Source organism: Eschrichtius robustus, chromosome 1, assembly GCF_028021215.1.
Source record: "Eschrichtius robustus isolate mEscRob2 chromosome 1, mEscRob2.pri, whole genome shotgun sequence".
Taxonomy (NCBI): Eukaryota; Metazoa; Chordata; class Mammalia; order Artiodactyla; family Eschrichtiidae; genus Eschrichtius; species Eschrichtius robustus.
In genome coordinates, this window is record NC_090824.1 from 19975202 (window position 1) to 19994869 (window position 19668).

The window sequence follows — 19668 nt, forward strand, 5'->3', positions numbered from 1 at the left end:
ATGAATACCACAATTTGCTTATCTATTTTTGTATTGGTGGATAGTTGGGTTGTTTCTAGTTTAAGATTATTGTAAGTAACATTATTATGAAGATTACTGTACAAATCTCTCTGTGGAAAGCTCTGTTAATTCCTCTTGGAGAAGTGCCTGGAATTGGAATTGCTGGTTTAGAATATATGTATGTTGAAATTTATTTTTAAAAACAGCAAGGTTGTGTAGACCCACAACATAATAATTAAGTCTTTTCAACTCTCTCTCCTGCATGAGCACATGTATAAACACACACCACATATGCCTAAACACATACAGGTACAGATTTTATAATGAACTGCCATCAGCAAAACTCTCAATTGGAATGCTATAATCCATCACAATAATCCTTCTTTCCTGGAACTCAGCATCATTTTCACACTCTGAAAAACTTTAAATTTTATTTTAGGTCCCCTATTATCATGCTTTATACCCTGATCCCCTGTTTTCCCCTAGAGTAGAATAATACTGCTTTTTGAAAAATAAACTACCCTATTTGATATTTGTACATTTCTCAGAAGTATGATGTTTTGATCTTTCATCATTTAAACATATTGATTTTTCTAATGATTTCCTGTCATCTTCCATCTCAGTTTCTAAACCACTCTTTCCTCCCTTATGATTTTCATTCTTACAGTGATTAATAAGTCCATTTTTAAAGATATGGAGAAAAGAGCTCTTCTCAGTAGGCTTATTTTCTTTCAACCTTGAGTGTATTATTACCTTGAGTGTTTCAGAGATAGTACATTAATAATTTACTTCAGAAAAGTCTACACCCAAGAGGATTTGAAGTGGCCTAACAAACAAATATAAAGCAAAACAGAATAATTAAAAATAAAAACAGATCTTAGACAATCAACAAGGTACATAAGAAATAAGTATTAACAGCAGGGTGGCTCTTAGTTTGCTAAATGTCTCCTGGAAATTAAAGCAGGATTGGGAAACATACAGGGTAACATAACTAGCTAACAAAACCCCAAAATTTGTCTATTCATGTATCTAAGACAGACTTGTTCATGGCACAAGAGTTTACTGTGCTGATATTTGTTATTGTTGGATGAATTGCCAGTTTCATGCTTGAGATCCCAGAGAAAAGGAGGATGATGTTCTTACTCAGTTATCAATGGCCTTCAATCAGATATTACTCTTTGTCCTAAAGAAAATCAGCGCATGTGTGGGCAACAGAGTTTTACATATAGAGTTAATAGTCTTCTTATAAAATATGTTCGATGGTTTTCAGTCACATGGAAGAGACCTAAATTCTTGGACATTCACCATGGGACAAGAAACTTAATTTGAAAACATTCATGAAACATACAAGGAACTGAAATCCTCATTGCCTTTTGGATCTTGGTATAGGTCCTCTTGTTGTTAATCTAAGAGCATCCTGAAGGACCTGCCAGGAAGTTTAAGCTGCCATAATCACTCCCAAAGAATTGAATGTTCTGACATAGGAGGGGGCATTTGAGCATGCTAAAGTATTTACTAAATAATCTTTCTTCACGATAGAGTTGTACATAGTCATAATGTCATGAACTGCTGATCCTGAGAAAAGCAATCAAAGGATTCATCTATTTCTTAAGATTACTCCTGGTCACAGGTTGTACATTATGCACATAAAAACAAGGAACACAGAAAGTGCTTGTAGGTCTCAAAAAATGGACAGCTTGCATAGCAAAGAATATTATGAATAAAATATATTAAATTCTCTCTAAATTTCAGACACAATTATCACCAGCTGAACAAAGAAAGATAATTTAGCTAATCAAGCTAAATTTTTAGCTCCTGGCATAACAGAACTTCTGTGGGGGAAAAGGCACTTACTACAATTCCTTAGTAACACACTTAGGGATAAATAATTTAAAATAAATCAATATTTGCAAAAAACCCCTGAAATTTCAATGAAAGCTCACCAAAGTAAAAGGGATTCAATATGGCTTATACGTTACCTCCTTTTTTTTTTTTTCTTTTTTTTCCCATGATCTGGCTCATAGCAGGGTCTAACAAATGTTAGCTCTTTCTCATTCCCCATTTACTTTCAATTCAGCACAGAAAGTTTGAGCACAGAACTTTTTTTTTTCCCCAAATATTGCAAATATAAAATTTCTTTATATATTCTCTATATATAGCATCTCAAATAGGCCTATTCTGAATCTGCACTGTTAAATGAGGCCTAATTTTCACTGCCTATTTCCTGCATCCCCTTAGGTAATGGATTCAGTAAATGTCTAAACAGAGACAACAACCTATGTACATTCAGCACTTTGCCTTAAGATAATCTGATTTAAAATTCAGTTTGTAAGCAATTATATCACCTGTAAAAGGGAGCAAATACAGAATAAAGACAACAATTCTTTATTCACGTCTAGTTTCCTATAAAGGATTTTATACTAATGGGATCCTTCAACAAAAAAATAAGAGAGGCAGGGGTAATTTAGATGAGAACGGAGTTTCTAATAGTCCAAAGTGGTTTCCTGATGGCAATTTAATATAAATTTCTACAACAAGACACTTCAAAATTATGTTTCTAGAAGATGAATCCGAGTTCCGGTAAAATTTAAAAATTACCTAATTACTCCTTGAGAATGTCCTGAATTATAAATGTCAGTTTTGTAGAACTGGGTGGAAGAGTGAAAATATATGGTTTATATGCCTGAATATTATATTTTAACATGTTCTCACATTAATAGTATGTCTCAGAAGAGTTTGTTTAATCTTCTTAAGAGTATTAACTCTTATAACTGCATAAATATCAACATTAAACATATTCATTATAATAAAATCAGAGGTAAGAAATAACAGGGGATTAATAACTAAAATGGTTACTGTTATACACCTTTTAACAAGATATTTTAAAATCAGAGATACCACCATAATTGGAGGAATAATATAATGTCATCTCTCTCAATCTTTTTCTATTCATAAACTTCATTGCCTGTAGTTGCTAATTCCTAAGTCATGAAATAAAGTTATCAAACTGAGGAGTCTGTGAGTCTGAACACATCAACCTTCCTACCTCTCCTTCTTGAAATAAGAACTTTTCATATTGTCATTGTTTGAGTTATCTAAGTATTTTCTTAAGTTTCCATTTTACTTACTCTGAGAATATCTTATTGACAGCTCAACTACATGGCAATTTAGGAAAGAAAAAACAGTGCAGGAAAAATTACCATGACTTGCAACATATATAATTGCAAGATACTGTGTATTTATATCATTGTAAAATACCATGTGCATTAAAATGAATCTGACAATTTACTATATTCTCTCTTCACTTGATATTGTCATTTCTATCTAATCAACCAAAAATGATTTTACTGTAGTTCTATTCACTCTGAGAGCTAAGGAATAATTTTCAGAAACTCAAAGTACCTTGGATATACATCTTCATTATTTGTGACTTAGAAGCATATTGATATTCTCACAACTTCTATGGATTTGCTCTTGTTAGCAATTGTTGCAGACACCTTGTAATCAATACAAATAAAACCATCATGATTTCAAATAAAATTGGTCTTATAATTGCTAATTTGTGTCATTTCTGCAATGACACACATACACAAATATGCTACTTATATAAGAATGTGAATAAACAATTGTATATGCATACAGATATATTAATTTATATATTTACATTTACATGTGTTTTTTTTTTTTATTGGAGTAAATTGCTTTACAATGTTGTGTTAGTTTCTGCTGTACAATGAAATGAGTCAGCTATATGTATACCTATATCCCCTCCCTCTAGGACCTCCCTCCCAAACCTCCATCCCATCCATCTAGGTCATCACAGAGCATGAAGCTGAGCTCCCTGTGCTATACAGCAGGTTCCCACTAGCTATCTATTTTACACATGGTAGTGTATTTATGTCAAACCTAATTTCTAATGCTATAATTTCAGTTTCTTGCAAACAACCCTCCCCTTCCCCCCATGTCCATATGTCCGTTCTCTATGTCTACATCTCTATTCCTGCCCTACAAATATGTTCATCTGTTCTATTTTTGTAAATTCCACATATATGTGTTAATATACGATTTTTGTTTTTCTCTTTCTGGCTTACTTCGCTCTGTATAACAGACTCTAGGTCGATCCACATCTCTAGAAATGACCTAATTTTGTTTCTTTTTATGGCTGAGTAATATTCCATTGTATATGTGTACCACATCTTCTTTATCCATTCATCTATTGTTAGACATTTAGGTTTCCATGTCCTGGCTATTGTAAATAGTGCTGCAATGAACATTGGGGTACATGTGTCCTTTTGAATTATGTTTTTCTCAGCATATATGCCCAGTAGTGGGATTGCTGGGTCTTATGGTAGATCTATTTTTAGTTTTTTAAGGAACCTCCATACTGTTCTCCATAGTGGCTGTATCAATTTACATTCCCACCAACAGGGCAAGAAGGTTCCCTTTTCTCCACACCCTCTCCAGCATTTATGTTTGTAGATTTTTTGATGATGGCCATTCTGACCAGTGTGAGATGATACATTACAGTAGTTTTGATTTACATTTCTCTAATAATTAGTGATGTTGAGCATCTTTTCATGTGCCTCTTGGCCATCTGTATGTCTTCTTTGGTGAAATGTCTATTTAGGTCTCCTGCCCATTTTTTAATTGGGTTGTTTGTTTTTTGATATTGAGCTGCATGAGCTGCTTGTAAATTTTGGAGATGAATCCTTTGTCCTTTGATTTGCTTGCAAATATTTTCTCCCATTCTGAGGGTTGTCTTTTCATTTTGTTTATGGTTTCCTTTGCTGTGCAAAAGCTTTTAAGTTTCATTAGGTCCCATTTGTGTATTTTTGTTTTTATTTTCATTACTCTAAGAGGTAGGTCAAAAAAGATCTTGCTGTGGTTTATGTGAAAGAGTGTTTTTCCTTTGTTTTCCCCTAAGAGTTTTATAGTGTCTAGCCTTACACTTAGGTCTTTAACCAATTTGGAGTTTATTTTTGTATATAGTGTTATGGAGTGTTCTAATTTCATTCTATTATATGTAGCTATCCAATTTTCCCAGCACCAGTTTTTGAAGAGGCTGTCTTTTCTCCATTGTATGCTCTTACTGCTTTTGTCATAAATTAGGTCACCACATGTGTGTGGGTTTATCCCTGGGCTTTCTATCCTGTACCTTTGATCTATATTTCTGTTTTTGTGCCAATACTTGATTACTATAGTTTTGTAGTATAGTTTGAAGTTGGGGAGTCTGATTCCTCCAGCTCCATTTTTCTTTCTCAATTTTGCTTTGGCTATTCAGAGTCTTTTGTGTTTCCATACAAATTGTAAAATTTTTTGTTCTAATTCTGTGAAGAATGTCATTGATAGTTTGATAGGGATTGCATTGAATCTGTAGATTGCTTTGGGTAGTATAGTCATTTTCAAAATGTTGATTCTTCCAATCCAAGAACATGGTATATTTCTCCCCCTGTTTATGTCAACTTTGATTTCTTTCATCAGTGTTTTATAGTTTTCTGAGTACAGGTCTTTTGCCTCCTTAGGTAGGTTTATTCCTAGGTATTAATAACTGACTATATAAACACATGTAATTAAAAAATAAATGATGGTAAAAACACTTATATATGAACTTATATACAAAAGTAAAACTTTTTAAACCAATTGGATGAGGTGGCAAGAAAAAGAGTGGCCCCTACTGATATACACAACAATAATTCTCTTAACTACTACTATTATTTTATCAACAAATAATTAATCAATAAATAGTATCAACTCAATATATAATGCATTTTTAATGAACTCTTTACATAGTTAGACATGCACTTAATCAGTTTTCTAAGAATCAATCATTTAAATATTAAAAATGTATCTATTAAACTGAAAAATTAAATAATTGACTGGCCATATTTATACAGAGTTAATACACTCAAAATTTCTCCTTACATAAAAACATTTGTTTAATAAATGAACAGATTAGTAGACAAAAGATTTGCCTTAGTTACAAATGGTTTACTTATAGAAAAATTAATTTTCTTTAAAACTTCAGGAAACTAAATTAATTATGTTATTTTTTATTTTCAGCATTATTTACTAACATCTACACATAGCTAATTGATTTGTCATTATTCTTTTTCTATTTTTCTTTTTTCCATTTTTTTTTAACATCTTTATTGGAGTATAATTGCTTTACATTGTTGTGTTAGTTTCTGCTGTATAACGAAGTGAATCAACTATAAGTATACATATATCCCCATATCCCCTCCCTCTTGCATCTCCCTCCCACCCTCCTTATCCCACCCCTCTAGGTGTTCACAAAGCACTGAGCTGATCTCCCTGTGCTATGCAGCTGCTTCCCACTAGCTATCTATTTTACATTTGGTAGTGTATATATATCAATGAAAGTCTCTCACTTTGTCCCAGCTTACCCTTTCCCGTGCCCATGTACTCAAGTCCATTCTCTACGTCTGCATCTTTATTCCTGTCCTACCCCTAGGTTCTTCACTTTTTTTTTTTTTTTTAGCTTCCATATATATGTATTAGCATATAGTATTTGTTTTTCACTTTCTGACTTACTTCACTCCATATGACAGACTCTAGGTCCAACCACCTCACTACAAATAACTCAGTTTCGTTTCTTTTTATGGCTTAGTAATATTCCATTGTATATATGTGCAACAACTTCTTTATCCATTCATCTGTTGACGTACACTTAGTTTGCTTCCATGTCCTGGCTATTGTAAATAGTGCTGCAGTGAACATTGTGGTACATGACTCTTTTTGAATTATGGTTTTCTCAGGGTATATGCCCAGGAATGGGATTGCTGGGTCGTATGGTAGTTCTATTTTTAGTTTTTTAAGGAACCTCCATACTGTTCTCTGTAGTGGCTGTATCAATTTACATTCCCACCAACAGTGCAAGAGGGTTCCCTTTTCTCCACACCCTCTCCAGCATTTACTGTTTGTAGATTTTTTGATGATGGACATTCTGATCGGTGTGAGGTGATACCTCATTGTAGTTTTGATTTGCATTTCCCTGAAGATTAGTGATGTTGAGCATCCTTTCATGTGTTTGTTGGCAATCCGTATATCTTCTTTTGAGAAATGTCTATTTAGGTCTTCTGCCCATTTTTGGATTGGGTTGTTTGTTTGTTTTTTTTGATATTGAGCTGCATGAGCTGCTTGTATATTTTGGAGATTAATCCTTTGTCAGTTGCTTCATTTGCAAATATTTTCTCCCATTATGAGGGTTGTCTTTTCATCTTGTTTATGGTTTCTATGCTGTGCAAAAGCTTTTATGTTTCATTAGATCCCATTTGTTTATTTTTGTTTTTATTTCCATTTCTCTAGGAGGTGGGTCAAATAGGATCCTACTGTGATTTATGTCATAGAGTGTTCTGCCTATGTTTTCCTCTAAGAGTTTTATGCGCCTGACCTTACATTAGGACTTTAATCCATTTGGAGTTTACTGTGTATGGTGTTATAGAGTGTTCTAATTTCATTCTTTTATGTGTAGTTGTCCAGTTTTCCCAGCACCACTTATTGAAGAGACTGTCTTTTCTCCATTGTGTATCCTTGCTTCTTTTGTCATAGATTAGTTGACCACAGGTGCGTGGGTTTATCTCTGGGCTTTCTATCCTGTTCCATTGATCTATGTTTCTGTTTTTGTGCCAGTATCATGTTGTCTTGATTACTGTAGCTTTGTAGTATAGTCTGAAGTCAGGGAGCCTGATTCCTCCAGCTCCGTTTTTCTTTCTCAAGATTGCTTTGGCTATTCGGGGTCTTCTGTACTTCCATGCAAATTGTGAAATTTTTTTGTTCTAGTTCTGTGAAAAATGCCATTGGTAGTTTGATAGGGATTGCATTGAATCTGTAGATTGCTTTGGGAGGTAGAGTCATTTTCACAATGTTCATTCTTCCAATCCAAGAACATGGTATATCTCTCCATCTGTTTGTATCATCTTTAGTTTCTTTCATCAGTGTCTTATAGTTTTCTGCATGCAGGTCTTTTGTCTCCTTAGGTAGGTTTATTCCTAGGTACTTTATTATTTTTGTTGCAATGGTAAATGGGAATATTTCCTTAATTTCTCTTTCAGATTTTTCATCATTAGTGTATAGGAATGCAAGAGAATTCTGTACATTAATTTTGTATCCTGCTACTTTACCAAATTCATTGATTAGCTGTAGTAGTTTTCTGGTAGCATCTTTAGGATTCTCTATGTATAGTATCATGTCATCTGCAAACAGTGACAGTTTTACTTCTTCTTTTCCAATTTGTATTCCTTTTATTTCTTTTTCTTCTCTGATTGGTTTGGCTAAAACTTCCAACACTATGTGGAATAATAGTTGTGAGAGTGGGCAACCTGGTCCTGTTCCTGATCTTAGTGGAAATGATTTCATTTTTTCACCATTGAGAACGATGTTGCCTGTGGGTTTGTCATATACGGCCTTTATTATGTTAAAGTAAGTTTCCTCTATGCCTACTTTCTAGAGGGTTTTTATCATAAAAGGGTGTTGAATTTTGTTGAAATCTTTTTCTGCAGCTAAAGAGATTATCATATTCTTTTTCTCCCTCAATTTGTTAATATGGCTTATCACATTGATTGATTTGCATATACTGGAGAATCCTTGCATTCCTGGCATAAACCCCACTTGATCATGGTCTATGATCCTTTTAATGTGCTGTTGGATTCTGTTTGCTAGTATTTTGTTGAGAATTTTTGCATCTATGTTCATCATTGATATTGGCCTGTAATTATCTTTCTTTGTGACATCTTTGTCTGGTTTGGTATCAGGGTGATGGTGGCCTCGTAGAATGTGTTTGGGAGTGTTCCTCCCTCTGCTATATTTTGGAAGAGTTTGAGAAGGATAGGTGTTAGCTCTTCTCTATATGTTTGATAAAATTCACCTATGAAGCCATCTGGTCCTGGGCTTTTGTGTGTTGGAAGATTTTTAATCACAGTTTCAATTTCAGTGCTTGTGATTGGTCTGTTTATATTTTCTATTTCTTCCTGGTTCAGTCTCAGAAGGTTGTGCTTTTCTAAGAATTTGTCCTTTTCTTTCAGGTTGTCCACTCTATTGGCATATAGTTGCTTGTAGTAATCTCTCATGATCCTTTGTATTTCTTCAGGGTCAGTTGTTACTTCTCATTTTTCATGTCAAATTCTGTTGATTTGAGTCTTTTCCCTTTTTTTTTTTTGATGAGTCTGGCTAATGGTTTATCAATTTTGTTTATCTTCTCAAAGAACCAGCTTTTAGTTTTATTGATCTTTCCTATTGTTTCCTTAATTTCTTTTTCATTTATTTCTGTTCTGAGCTTTATGATTTCTTTCCTTCTGCAAACTTTGGTGTTTTTTTGTTTTTCTTTTTCTAATTGCTTTAAGTATAAGGTTAGGTTGTTTAATTGAGGTTTTTCTTGTTTCTTGTGGTAGGATTTTATTGCTACTAACTTCCCTCTTAGAACTGATTTTGCTGCATCCCATAGGTTTTGGGTCATTATGTTTTGATTGTCATTTGTTTCTAGGTATTTTTTGATTTCCTCTTTGATTTCTTCAGTGATCTCTTGGTTATTTAGTAGTGTATTGTTTAGCTTCCATGTGTTTGTATATTTTACAGTTTTTTTTTTTCCTGTAATTGATATCTAGTGTCATAGGGTTGTGTTCAGAAAAGATACTTGATATGATTTCAATTTTCTTAAATTTACCAAGGCTTGATTTCTGACCCAAGATATGATCTATCCTGGAGAATGTTCCATGACACTTGAGAAGAAAGTGCATTCTGTTGTTTTTGGATGGAATGTTCTATAAATATCAATTAAGTCCATCTTGTTTAATGTGTCATCTAAAGGTGTGTTTCCTTGTTGTTTTTCATTTTGGATGATCTGTCCATTGGTGAAAGTGGGGTGTTAAAGTCCCCTACTATTATTATTATTTTTAATTTATTTATTTTAGGCTATGTTGGGTCTTCGTTGCTGCACACAGGTTTTCTCTAGTTGCAGCAAGTAGGGACTACTCTTCGTTGAGGTGCACAGGCTTCTCATTGCTGTGACTTCTCTTGTTGTGGAGCAGGGGCTCTAGACACATGGGCTTTAGTAGTTGTGGCACACAGGTTCAGTAGTTGTGGCTTGAGGGCTCTAGAGTGCAGGCTCAGTAGTTGTGGCTCACGGGCTTGCTTGGTCCATGGCATGTGGGACCAGGGCTCGAACCCGTGTCCTCTGTATTGGCAGGTGGATTCTTAATCACTGCACCACCAGGGAAGCCCCCCTACTATTATTGTATTACTGTCGACTTCCCCTTTTATGGCTGTTAGCATTTGCCTTATGTATTGAGGTGCTCCTATGTTGGGTGCATAAATATTTACAATTTTTATATCTTCTTCTTGGATTGATCCCTTGATCATTATGTAGTGTCCTCTTTGTCTCTTGTAATAGTCTTTGTTTTAAAGTCTATTTTGTCTGATATGAGAATTGCTATTCCAGCTTTCTTTTGATTTCCATTTGCAACTAATATATTTTTCCATCCTCTCACTTTCAGTCTGTATGTGTCCCTAAGTCTGAAGTGGGTCACTTGTAGACAGCATATATACAGGTCTTGTTTTTGTATCCATTCAGCCAGTCTATGTCTTTTGGTTGGAGCACTTAAGCCATTTACATTTAAGGTAATTATCGATATGTATGTTCCTATTACCATTTTCTTAATTGTTTTGGGTTTGTTATTGTAGGTCTTTTCTTCCTCTTGTGTTTCCTGCCTAGAGAAGTTCCTTTAGTAATTGTTTTGAAACTTGTTTGGTGGTGCTGAATTCTCTTAGCTTTTGCTTGTCTGTAAAGTTTTTAATTTCTCCATCAAACTGAATGAGATCCTAGCTGGGTAGAGTAATCTTGGTTGAAGGTTTTTCCCTTTCATCACTTTACATATGTCCTGCCACTCCCTTCTGGCTTGCAGAGTTTCTGCTGAAAGATCAGCTGGTAACCTTATGGGGATTCCCTTGTATGTTATTTGTTGCTTTTCCCTTGCTGCTTTTAATCTTTTTTCTTTGTATTTAATTTTTGATAGTTTGATTAAGATGTGTCTTGGTGTGTTTCTCCTTGGTTTTATCCTGTACGGGACTCTCTGCACTTCCTGGACTTGATTGACTATTTCCTTTCCCATATTAGGGAAGTTTTCAACTATAATCTCTTCAAATATTTTCTCAGTCCCTTTTTTTTCTCTTCTTCTTCTGGGACCCCTATAATTTGAATGTTCATGCATTTCATATTGTCCCAGAGGTCTCTGAGACTGTCCTCAATTCTTTTCATTCTTTTCTCTTTATTCTGATCTGTGGTAGTTATTTCCACTATTTATCTTCCAGGTCACGTATTCATTCTTCTGCCTCAGTTATTCTGCTATTGATTCCTTCTAGAGAATCTTTAGTTTCATTTATTGCATTGTTCATCATTGTTTGTTTGCTCTTTAGTTTTTCTAGGTCCTTGTTAAAAGTTTCTTGTATTTTCTCCATTCTATTTCCAAGTTTTTTGGATCATCTTTACTATCATTACTCTGAATTCTTTTTCAGGTAGACTGCCTATTTCCTCTTCATTTGTTTGTTCTGGTGAGTTTTTACTTTGCTCCTTTATCTTCTGTGTATTTCTCTGTCTTTTCATTTTGCTTAACTTACTGTGTTTGCAGTCTCCTTTTCGCAGGCTGCAGGTTCGTAGTTCCCATTGTTTTTAGTGTCTGCCCCCAGTGGGTAAGGCTGGTTCAGTGGGTTGTGTAAGCTTCCTGGTGGAAGGCACTGGTGCCTGTGTTCTTGTGGATGAGGCTGGATCTTGTCTTTCTCATGTGCAGGACCATATCTGGTCGTTTGTTTAGTGGTGTCTGTGAACTTATTATGATTTTAGGTAGCTTCTCTGCTAATGGGTGGGGTTGTGTTCCTGTTTTGCAATATTTTTGGCATGGGGTATTCAGCACTGGACCTTGCTGTTCATTGAGTGGAGCTAGGTCTTAACATTGAAATGGAGATCTCTGGGAGAGCTTTCGTCGATTGATATTACCTGGGGCTGGGAGGTCTCTGGTGGTCCAATGTCCTGAACTCGGTTCTCCCACTCAGAGGCTCAGGCCTGACACCCAGCTGGAGCACCAACACTCTGTCAGCTGAAAACTGTGCTCCTGCTATTGTGCTGGCTGGTCCTTTTCTGTCCTTTTTCCTGTCTTCTTTATCTCCATGACCTTCTGGGCAAGGGGGAGAGCAACGCTACTTTAGTGTGAGGAGCGCCAAGATGCTGGCTCTGCTGGCCATGCTGCTGCTTGCTGTCATTATTCTTGATCTGGTACAGGGGCCATCAGCCCATGGCCTGGGATTTATGTTAACGTCACACCTCAAGCAAATCACCTTTTGTCCTCTCAAATTTAATATGCACAGTTTAACATGTATTTTCTATCTCATTTTTCCCTATGAAGTCATAGTCAAATTTTCGTGGTAAATAGAGCACCACACATAGATTAAACATTACCTTCTACCTTGTCTTCATATAAATAGATGAGCAACAACCTGATACTCTCTTCCTCAATTAACATCCCCTTTTCCTGTTATTGAAGCATCATTTAATTGTGCATACAATGCCATAAATGTACCTCAGAAAATACAGACCTTCAAGAATAGTAAAAAAAAAAATCTTAATAACATTTCTGTATCTATCCATCCATCTATATGTGTATATCACCACAGTTGCCCACATTTCCTATTTCAAGTGTGAGGATTGGTCATAAGTGACCATGTTGAAAATATTTTCATGTCCTTTAAGATATATCAGAATTAAAAGGTTCTCTGCTTCAATTATTTATAGGTATTTTTTAAATGAATAAATAAATGAATACATGATTTAACATTCAGAAGAATATTACCTGTTAGATTTCATGCTCCATGGGATAAGAAACATTTCTCTCACACATTGAATAGCACAATGTCATCACTTGATAGGATTTCTGGTATAAATAAAGTAAGGAATTAACTAGGTTTAGCATTTTTAATCTACCTACTATTCAGTATGTCTATAAATTAATGGGGCTACATTTAAAAAACAAGTAGAAAATTATGCTTCTAAATATACAGTAGTAAAATCCCCAATACCTAATACAATTCCCTAAAAGAAATATTGACATATAATAAATGTTCAACAAATGAGCAATAGTTTGTTGAATCTAACTATTTCCTCCTCTGTTTACACATTTATCTCACTGGTAACACTTTTTTTTTTTCAAAATATTTTATCAGTTCTCTTTGGAATTATTTTTAGAGCTATATTATTTCTTTAATTATGTGACTACTTACAGAACACTAGAATAGTTTACTACCAATGGATAGCTATCCATCTGTCTACCACTATCTAGCTAGTTAGCTATATATAAACCTATCTAGCTATCTATAAATCTATCATCTACTACCAATGGATATCTATCCATCTGTCTACCACTATCTATCTATCTAGCTATAAATCTATCTATAAATCTAGCTATCTATAAATCTATCATCTATCTTTGCATCTATGTCTATAATGTTATGAGAAATGCTTATCTGGAAATGTATTTTTTGTGTCTATTATATAGCATTGTGTCATAATGGCCTATATTACATGAATTGCCCCCATTTCAGATTGGAATAATAACATCAATTGAGATACATTTGTATAGCAGGGTAAATATAAATAACAGAAAAGAGAAGTATGAACAGAAACATTTAAACCTACATATGCATACATATATATATATACAATGTTGCTTATCATTCTGTACTTTACAAAATTGTTTCTGACGTCTCACATAGATAATTAAGCCAATAGAATATATCATGTTTTATATATAGACACATTAAACATTCAAAATAAATATTTCATTATACAAATTTAAAAATTAATGTTACTACATTAGGAAGTATTTAATTGATAGATATCTAAAATTATTGGAGAGTTCTGGATATTTAAGGGGAAAAACTATTAGGACTTTAAATACTAATGACTACTTGATTCAACACCAGAACAATATTTAATATTCTATTTATCTATCTAAATTAGAGAAGAGTGACAGAGAAAAATACAGTGATATTTACAAATCCTTTAAAAAAGGTCATGTTTACTGAGATTTTTTAGTTATATTTTTGTGATTTATAACAGCAATATAGACTTGAAAAATTTCAAAATCTGAAGCTTCTTTAGGATCATGGTAAGTACCCCCTTTCCTGCTCGTCATCTAACTTTACCCCTCATTAATATCAAATGGATTATAGTTCACTTTTATTTTTCACCAGAAGATTGTATTCGTCAAAAGTTGATTATTTTATAACTGTTTTATCTTTATAATAGAAAACTAAAGTTATCTCTGTACTCAAAAGAAAAAGAAAGAGAATTTGATTCAAAGGATCCTGATTTTTCAATCATTTTACCTATTGAATGTAATCATTGAAAAGGTCATTAAATCAAAAGTAATCATTGAAAAGGTAACTAAACTCAATGTCCATTTAAAGCAAGGGCCCATGGCCTGCTTCGAATACATTGCCCACTTCGGCTACAAGGACCTTGAATAAAAATATTTATGCCTGAGAGAGAAGTCTAAGGAAAATTAACCATGGGCTAATCCATTGAGCAACATGATTTCAAGGATAAATTGAATCAGTTAACTGAGAATCCAATAAAACACATTTGCTGGAATCAGATTATATATTGGATGGACTCATATACAGATTTGCTATTTATATAAAAACTAGAAACACAAAATATCAGTAAACTTAGTTTACACCACTGATGTGACATCATATAGAAGTTAATAGTAATTTTCCAGCAAGGAATAAGTGAGTATGGTCTCTGTTCTACCTTTGTGAAATATGTTCCTGGGTGAGCCACTCTTTGTCATTCTTTCCTTAGTGCGTTTTAATGACTTTAGCCTGTCTTAAAATTTACAGTTAGCATAATGATTTCTTTACTAGTTCTTCTCGCTACTCTTTACATATCCTTCTTAAATAAAGTTTCCTTTTTTTACAGCTGTTTTTAATCAAAACTTTTATCATTAGAACTTTGTTTCACCTAGAGGTAACAAATTTTCTCTGAAAGCAAGTTCTACATGCTCTCTCCTTCTCTGACTTCTATAATCTGTTGAGATTATCTGCTATGAATCTGTGACTATTTCTCAATGTTCTTTTTGCTCTGTCATTGAATTCATTTTCTTTCAATTTGGGGCATCTGCAATTTTTTTGTTCACTTGTTTCATAGTCTGACTATTCCTGACATTAATTCTAGGTACAATGGGTAGAGTTATTTATTTCACTTTTGAAGATTATTTTGACAGAAATACACTTTACAGTATAGTTATAGTGGATAAAACCAAAATCTTTATTTCAATAATTTAACAAATATAAATGGCATGATTTTTACTCATTCAGTCTTCATAGCAAGCCTGTGAGATATATGCAATTATTATCCTTTTTTTTTCAGATGAGATAACTGAAGCTCAGAGAGCTTGCATGAATTGCTCAAGATAACACAGCTAGAAAGTAGAAGAACTGAGATTTGATCCCAGGAATGTAGAACTCATGTTCTTAAGCACTATGCAATGCATGCCCTCTCAGTTAAATACATAACTCATCTAAAGGAGAAATTTCATACAGCAAATTTACCATTCATAAATACTTGCTAATGATGTTACAGCACTATTTTATCAGAAATATTTGCCATCAACAATATAAGTGGAAATTATTCCTCTGTTATTGTATGTGTGTTCAATGTCATAAATAATAAAAATATAATAATGATATATAACAAACTTAGAGGCTTAAAACAACACACATTTATTTTTTCATGTTTTCCACGGGTCGAGGTCCAAGCACAATTTATCTGACTCCTCTGCTCAGGGTCTCACAAAGCTGCAATCAAAGTGTTAGCTGGGCTAAGTGCTCATCTAGATGCTCAAATTGAGACCTGCTTTGTAGTCCTCTCAGGCTGCTGGCAAAATTCAACTTCTTGAAATTATTGGACTCAGGTCTCCACATTTTTGCTAACTGCCAGGTCCTCTATGCTACCCTCCATTCCTTGCCATGTGACCCTTTCAATAGGAAGTTTACAACATGTATGTTTGCTTCATAAAATAATCATGGGGGTGATTTCCCATCACCTTTGCTGTATAAAATAACCTAATCAAAAGTGTGACATTCTTTTGCCTTTGCTATATCCTATTGGTTAGAATCAACTCACTGGTCCCACCTTATAGTCAAGAAAAGATTTCACAAATTCCTGGGTACCAGAAGGTGGGAAATCATTGTGGCATTCCACTGCCTGCTACAATCATTATGACCATTTTAAATACTGATACCAAATAATTCTATACCTTGGTTTGAATTAAGATGAAGAATTTGGGGTATAGTAACCCCATTTCATGATACCTTTTCAATCTGAGTGACAGCTGCAAACTTTTTGACATTCTTTGGAGAGGCCAACATCATAACTTTTGAATATTCGTGTATATCATTGGTACAGGATTGATCAGATTTCCTCAATCTTACAGCCCTAAGTTTCAAGTACCCACTCATCAATTTATCCAATGAGGAGAACATTTCCTCCTGAAGGGCTGTTCCTCTGTCAGTCTTCCAAGTGGCAGAGCTAAAGGGAATAGCGATTACAGTTACTTCCTAGCATACTGGAAACAAGAAACTGTAAGCAGAATATATTTCAACTTTGATTGCTTTATTGATTGTTGCTCAGTGATCGACATACACGCAATTGATCTGGGCAGCCCCACAGTACTCAGTCTATGCATCTAATTGAGATTTTAGTGAATAACACCTAATGTATTGAGCATGATTTGAGGGGAAAAAAAAATCCTTCTTGAATCTGTCCCCTATTAAATTTGAACAGTTCATGATGCTACTTAAGTTACTTTTCATGTCACTCACTTTTAACTATGCCTCTACCCATAGGGCTATGATAGCTTCAGATTTAATATCCAGCTGTATATATTTTTCTATTTATAACAGCTTAAGAAACTCTTACAAGTCTAGGATTAAGAGAGTCTGAAAGTATTTGAAAGTAGCTATTGAGATACTACCAATTAAAAATTAGGTAACAAAATATTTTCTGTGTGGAAAGACACACATGGCAAAATAACAAGAAACTATATATATTAAATAAATTATATTTCTTTGACAAGGAAATGAGTACAGGTACATAAGAATATGGAATTCAGGGCAGTTAAAAAATATGAATGTGATTCTTTGTTGCATCTTTTGCAAGAATGAAGACTGTTCTCAGCATTAAGACTGTCCACATTCCAGATGATGTCAACATCACTCTGAAGGGATGCACAGTTCCAGAGGCACGCTGTGGAAGGACTTCAGTCACATCAATGTAGAACTCAATCTCCTTGGAAAGAAAAAGAAGAGGCTCCGGGTTACAAAGGGTGGGGAAATAGAAAGCAACTCGTTTCCATCTGCACTACCTGTAGTCATGTACAGAACATGACCAAGGGTGTTGGTCTATTCTAAGATGAGGTCTGTGCATGCCGATTTCACCGTCAATGTCGTTCTTCGGGAGAATGGGTATCTTGTTGAAATCCAAAATTTCTTTGGCAAAAAATACATCTACTGGACTTGGATGAAGCCAGGGGTTGCTTGTTCGGTATCTCATGCCCAAAAAGATGAGTTGATTTTTTTTTTTTTAAGATGAGTTAATTCTTGAAGGAAACAACACTGAACTTCTATCAAATTTAACTGCTTTGATTCAGCAAACCCCAACGGTTAAAAGCAAAGATATCAGAAAAAATTTGGATGGTATCTACATTTCTGAAAACGGAACAGTTCAGCAGGGTTATAAATAAAATCTAAGTTTTCCAGCTACAGAAACAGCAAGACGCCAGATAATTCCTCAGACTTATTTGTGATATTTTAAAGATGCAAAAAAGCCATGTATTGAAAAAAAATACTAATGTGTTTATGCTATGCTCATATATTTAATGCTTAATATATTATTAAACACACCCTGAGGCAAAAGTTCTGCTCTAAAGATTAGAAAGGTCATTTCAGGGAGCAAAAATATCCAGTGACTAAGCTGGCTTTGTGCAATCACATGCTCAATCACCAGTTGGCATAACATTTTATTTATTTATTTATTTTTAACATCTTTATTGGAGTATAATTGCTTTACAATGGTGTGTTAGTTTCTGCTTTGTAACAAAGTGAATCAGCTATACATATACATATATTCCCATATCTCTTCCGTCTTGCATCTATCTCCCTCCCACCCTCCCTATCCCACCCCTCTAGGTGGTCACAAAGCACCGAGGTGATCTCCCTGTGCTATGCGGCTGCTTCCCACTAGCTATCTATTTTACATGGCATAACATTTTTTAAAATGTGATACTACTTCAAATGTGTGACAAAGTCTGCTTGATAATGATTCATACAGAGATGTATTTTTTTTTTTTTTTTTTTTTTTTTTTACAGGATGCTTAGGGCCTAAAATTTACTGCTTAAATTAGTCTGAGGACTTCAGCCTGTGGTCTCAGTGGTATCCTTAATGATAAAGACAAAGAAAAATCACACCAATGTACTTTGTGTTTCACAAAGAGTTTACTTATTAGATCTTCAAAATGAGTCTAGAAAGGCATTTATTTACTCTCTATTTAAAAAAAAAAAAAATTCGGGGTACCCAGAATTTGAAGATATAACCCAGTTTCCATGAATCTGGACACAATGTTTTTTAAGAGAAAATACAAATTAAAATGGTTAGCACCCAACAGATTTTAAGAATCACCTCTCAATATTGTGTTAGGACATGTGACACCATAATTTTGGAATTCTAGACATTTTGGAATCCTAAAAATTGAGTTAAAATTATGGTTTCACTGTTTATCAGATCTGGCAAATTAGGATTGTTTCTTGGCATTTCTGTGCCTTAAATGCATCTTCTGCCAAATGAATAATAGAATATATATATAATACAATATAGATGCACTTATTAAGATAGAGTATACAATTCATATGGTTGTTCCAATTTGAAAAAAAAAAAATAGTTGCTCAAAAACAATTTCAATGCAAGTGAGTTAGTAAACAGACCTCCCATTAATTGTAATCCACTGTAACACGGAAAGATACACTTCTAGAATGTTGTGCTTGGATTATAGCATTATTAAAGCCAGATCATATCACTTTGATATCTAGAAAGTTTCTCCTACAAACTGTATTGCACTTAGCTGAAGGACAATATTCATGCCTTTTGATTGCTTTACTCCCAGTAAGATCTACCTTGATGTTCTACTTATGGTGATTTAGAGAATGACATCTGTGTGGTAACTCTATTTTTAACTATTTGAGGAACTGCCAAATGGTTTTCAACAATGTTGCATCTTTTTACATTCCTACCAGCAATATATAAGTGTTTGAATTTCTCCACATCCTCACCAACACTTGTTATCTTCTGTTTATTGATTATAGCTATTTTAGTAGATGTGAAGTGGTATCTCATTGTGATTTTGATTTGCATTTCCCTAATGGTTAATGACTTCAAGCATTGTTTCATGTGCCTATTGACCATCCATATATAGATATAGGTATAGATACAGATATAGATATAGATATAGATGAAATGTCTTTTCAAATACTTTGTCAATTTTTAAATTAGATTATTTTATCTTTTTATGGTTGAATTTTAAAGATTCTTACACATCCCAGACATTAATT

General features: G+C 34.0%; 1 pseudogene; it reads left to right on the plus strand.

Annotated features, from left to right (window-relative positions):
• The first annotated feature begins 17225 nt into the window (after window positions 1–17225).
• Window positions 17226–17807, plus strand: LOC137773143 (large ribosomal subunit protein uL6-like; annotated as a pseudogene).
• Window positions 17808–19668: the final 1861 nt, after the last annotated feature.